Source organism: Nelumbo lutea, chromosome 1, assembly GCF_056320005.1.
Source record: "Nelumbo lutea isolate HS-2025 chromosome 1, American lotus-T2T, whole genome shotgun sequence".
Lineage (NCBI taxonomy): Eukaryota > Viridiplantae > Streptophyta > Magnoliopsida > Proteales > Nelumbonaceae > Nelumbo > Nelumbo lutea.
This window is the reverse complement of record NC_142684.1, coordinates 46,807,123-46,812,575: the sequence shown is the minus strand read 5'-3', so window position 1 is coordinate 46,812,575 and position 5,453 is coordinate 46,807,123. Positions and strand designations below refer to the sequence as shown.

Sequence of the window (5,453 nt, the reverse complement as noted above, 5' to 3'; positions counted from 1 at the left end):
ACCTGAATTCTGCTATTGCAGAACTGCTCAGTTCAGATCTGAGTTCAGATGAACTCAGACCTGAACTGATACAAGTTTAAGGTGAATTGGGTGCCATCATCACCCCAATTCACCCTATGATAAATCCGACATACCCCAAAGGTAATTGGATAGCAAAGAATGAAAAAGAAAATTCAGATCTGAACTGATACAGATCTGAACTATAGTTGAGGACTGAACTGATACAGAGCACATTTTGGATTTTGGGTGACTTGAACATTTGCTTTATCCACTTGTAACCGAGCTACATTAGCTAAGGAGGTGTATGTTTGGATTGAATAATTGTTATGCCTCAGTTATTTAAAAAAAAAAAAAAATTAGCACTTTCCAAGTATTTCTATTAGCATTCAGATCTGTAGCAGGGCTGCTATAGTACAACAGTTAGCAGACCTGATTTCAGGTCAGGTTTGTGCTTTCGAACACCCACACATTCTTGGATGCTCTTTGCAAAATAAAAGAAAAAAGAAAAAAAAAATTTTATGAAGACCAGCTTTGATCTCTTTTGAGAATGAACTGAATTTGAACTCAGATCTGTTCTACAACCTGCTAATTTGCAGCAGTAGCAATGCCAATAATGCAGACCTGATTTCAGATTTCTACAAAAGTTGTGTGGACCAAATAGCTTGCAATACCAAACATTGTAGACCCGATTTTCAGGTCTTAGCAAGTGTTTGATATGCATCAGTTATACAGGTTTGGGCTTCAATTGTAGAGCTTAAAATCCTTAAACCAAGCCTAACTCAGGACTGGTTTTAGTTTATTTCAGATCCTTTTAATATATTTTTCAGATCAGATCTGATTTCAGCCCTAAAGCATCACAGATTTGATTCCAACCATAATGGATTTATATTGTAATGTATACCAATGAGTGTGTATGAATATACATCTCAGATCTGAATTATTATTTGTTAATTTCTCTGGACTAACAATGCCAAAGACTTGTAGATCTGAACTCAACTAATTTGGGTCTGAATTCAGATGTTGCAATCGATGGATGTAGATAAAGGAACCTTGAATAAGATGATTGGTTTAAATCTGCTTTTAGTATAATCAGCTTCATTTATTCATGATAGGATGTAGGTTTTTGTATTCCAATAATTCACTTTACATTTTCAGTGTGATAGGATTAGTTATTTATTTTCTTTTGTGAATATTGGCCTTTTTATTGCTTTGACCTTAACAGTTTATGACAAGCAGACCTGAACTGGAAGAGATCCTTTACGACCCGGAGATTGAACGGACTCTCCGTGTCCGTTTAAGAGCTGTTAGGCAAGTCAGACAAGAAGCACAAGAAGCTCAAGAAGCTCAAGAAATGGCTGAGCAGAGGACTATGATGGACTATGCCAAACCCACTCTCACTGGAGCTGCCTCCAGCATTATCAGGCCCAATATTGCTGCTAACAACTTTGAGATCAAACCTGCCATCATACAAATGATTCAAAACACGGTGCAATTCTACGGATTGGCCCACGAAGATCCCAATGCACACATTTCTAACTTTTTAGAAATTTGTGACACCTTCAAACACAATGGGGTAAGTGATGACGCCATTAGGTTGAGGTTATTCCCATTTTCTTTGAAGGATAAAGCCAAAGCATGGCTGAATTCGTTACCGGCAGAATCAATAGCTACGTGGGACGAAATGGCCAGCCGTTTTCTCTCTAAATATTTTCCCCCTTCTAAAACTGCTAAAATGAGGAATGACATCACTACTTTTTTCCAACAAGAGGGGGAATCTTTATATGAGTCATGGGAACGATACAAGGAGCTGTTAAGGAGAGTTCCTCACCATGGCCTCCCCATTTGGCTGCAAGTGCAGACTTTCTATAATGGTCTTACTGACTCAAATAAGACCATATTAGATGCTGCAGCCGGAGGATCCATAAATAATAAAACTCCTGAGGTTGCCCATGCACTTTTTGAGGAAATGGCAGCCAACAACTATCAATGGCATTCGGAAAGAACTCAAACTAGGAAGCAACAAGGCTTGCATAATGTTGACACTTATACAGCACTATCTGCACAAATAGGAGCACTCAGTAAGAAAATAGATGAAATGCAGATAGCTGCCATGCATGTGTAGCCTCTTAATTGTGAATTGTGTGGGGGAGGCCACATCAGTACAGACTGCCAAGTTGGTAATCAGTTCAGACCATCTACTGAACAAGTTGACTATGTCAGCAATTCGTCAAGACAACAGGTTACCAGAGTCACCATACTTTTCATCCAGGATGGAGGGGACATTCAAACCAGCCCTGGCCAAATCAGCATACTTCCAAGCCGTTCCACCAGACTTATCATCAGCCTGAACCAAAATCCAATTTAGAAGAACTGATGACAAAATTTATAGCAGGTGCAGAAACTAGGTTCCAGAACCAGGAAGCCTCAATCAAAAACCTGGAAAACCAAGTGGGGCAATTGGCACAATTAATCTCTTCTAGACTGCCGGGAACTCTTCCAAGCAACACTGAAGTGAATCCACGAGAGCAGGTGCAAGCAATTACCTTAAGGAGTGGAAAAGAGTTGCCTGAGGTAGAAAAGAAGAATTGGGCTGAACCCAAGGCAGAAACAAGCCTTGGGACCAGACAACAGAAGACGGAACAACCAGAAGCACAACAAGGAATGCACCAACAACCACAAGTTCCATTCCCTAACAGGCTGAAGCAACAAAAATTGGAGAAGGAATTTGGTAAGTTTCTTGAAATATTTAAAAGTTTACATATTAATATTCCTTTTGCTGATGCTTTAGCCCAGATGCCACACTATGCAAGGTTTTTGAAGGAATTATTGGCAAACAAAAGGAAACTGGGAGATGTGGCTACAGTTGCATTAAATGAGGAATGTTCTGCTATCCTTCTGAACAAGCTACCTCAGAAACTCAAAGATCCAGGGAGTTTCACTATTCCTTGTACCATTGGCAGTTTAAAAATTGAAAAAGCGTTATGTGACCTGGGAGCTAGCATCAATTTAATGCCATATTTTATCTTCAAGAAATTGGGGTTGAATGAACCCCAACCCACTAGAGTGGCATTACAATTGGCTGATAGATCCATTAGACATCCTAGGGGGATCATAGAAGATGTGTTAGTTAAAGTTGACAAATTCATTTTTCTAGTTGATTTCATTGTGTTAGACATACAAGAAGATGTGGAGGTCCCGCTTATCCTAGGGAGACCTTTCCTGGCTATCGGGAAAGCAATGATTGATGTCCAACAAGGACAACTCAGCCTTAGGATACAAGATGAGGAGATAATTTTTAAAATGTCTAATGCTATGAAACATGCACCCTCTAGTGATGATTCTTGTTTTATGATTGATGCCATTGAATTGACAATTGATGAATGCTTCCAGGTAAGTAGAATAACTGATCCTCTTGAACTCTGCCTCCAGCAGGGAGAACTTGAAGAAGGAGAAAATGAAAAAATAAACCTCATGATAGCATACCTGAACGATAAGCCTCAATTCAAGGGAAAGGGGTTTCTTAAATTAGAGAACTTAGGCAAATTGCCTGGACCATCAGGTAAGCCATCACTCCAAGAACCCCCCACCCTTGAACTGAAGCAATTACCATCCCATTTAGAGTATGCTTTCCTTGAGGAACCATCAGATCTCCCCGTGATAATTTCCGCAGCGTTGAATCCCTTACAAAGAGAAAAATTATTAAGAGTGCTGTGGGAACACAAAAATGCTATAGCTTGGAAGGTAGAAGATATCAAAGGCATTAATCCATCAATTTGCACTCACAGAATTTTGATGGAAGAGGACAGCAAGCCTTCCATTCAACCCCAAAGGCGCCTGAACCCCAACATGAAAGAAGTGGTAAAGGCTGAAATAATTAAGTTGTTAGATGCTGGGATCATTTATCCTATTTCTGATAGTTCTTGGGTAAGCCCTGTGCAAGTTGTGCCCAAGAAAGAGGGTACGACTGTTGTTCCAAATGAGAAAAATGAACTCATCCCTACTAGAATCGTTACCGGATGGCGTGTGTGTATTGACTATAGAAAATTAAATGAAGCCACCCGGAAGGACCATTTCCCTCTCCCATTTATGGATCAAATGTTGGAGAGGCTAGCCGGGCATGAGTATTATTGTTTCTTGGATGGATATTCAGGGTATAACCAGATACCAATTGCACCAGAAGATCAAGAAAAGACCACTTTTACTTGCCCATATGGAACCTTTGCATACCGAAGGATGCCCTTTGGGTTATGCAATGCCCCAACAACCTTTCAGCGATGTATGATGTCTATATTTTCTGATATGGTTGAAAAATTTATTGAGATCTTCATGGATGATTTTTCAGTTTTTGGCTCTTCGTTTGATGCATGTTTGAATAATCTGGAACAGGTGCTTACTAGATGTAAAGAAACACATCTTGTGTTGAATTGGGAGAAATGTCATTTTATGGTGCAAGAAGGCATAGTGCTTGGACACAAGATCTCTCAAAGAGGTATAGAAGTCGACAAGGCCAAGGTGGAGGCAATTAAAAAATTGCCAACCCCAACATCTGTTCGTTCTTTGAGAAGTTTCTTAGGACATGTCGGATTCTATAGGAGGTTTATTAAAGATTTCTCAAAAATTTCCAAGCCATTATCTACCTTGCTTCAGAAAGAAGTGCCTTTTGAATTTTCAACTGAATGCCTTCATGCTTTCAACATCTTGAAAGACAAATTGATCCATGCACCTATCATGGTAGCACCAGATTGGACCCTCCCATTTGAATTAATGTGTGATGCGAGTGATTTTGCTATAGGAGCTGTTTTAGGACAAAGAATGAACAAACATTTTCAGCCAATTTACTATGCTAGTAGAACCTTGACTAGACCCCAACTCAATTACACCACCATAGAAAAGGAGATACTAGCAGTAATATTTGCACTTGATAAGTTTCGTTCATATCTGATATTATCCAAGGTTGTTGTCTACACAGATCACTCGGCATTAAGGCACTTGCTTACCAAGCAAAACTCAAAACCAAGACTGATCAGGTGGATCCTTTTATTACAAGAGTTTGACATTGAGATTAGAGACATGAAGGGTGTTGCAAACCTGGCTGTTGACCATCTCTCCCGGTTGGACACGGTAAGCTCAAAAGAGGAGATAACCAGCAACATTCGAGAAGAATTTCCGGATGAGCATTTGTACTCAATACAGAAATACTCATATCCTTGGTATGTTGATTTTGCTAATTATCCAGCTGCACAAGTCCTTCCTCCTAACCTTTCATATCAACAGAAAAAGAAATTCCTTTCTGATGTAAAATACTATCTGTGGGAGGAACCCTTTTTGTATAAATTGTGTGCAGATCAGATCATAAGGAGATGTGTCCCCGATGAGGAGATGGAGTCGGTACTCCAATTTTGCCATGATAAAGAAGTAGGAGGTCATTTTGGAGCTAGTCGCACCGCAGCCAA

At 39.7% G+C, this 5,453-nt stretch overlaps 1 non-coding gene across 1 annotated transcript; it reads right to left on the bottom strand.

Annotated features, from left to right (window-relative positions):
• Nucleotides 1-1,729: 1,729 nt before the first annotated feature.
• LOC148874530 (small nucleolar RNA R71) lies at nucleotides 1,730-1,836 on the bottom strand. The gene has a single exon (XR_016106184.1). It is a non-coding gene; the product is annotated as a small nucleolar RNA R71 (small nucleolar RNA).
• Nucleotides 1,837-5,453: the final 3,617 nt, after the last annotated feature.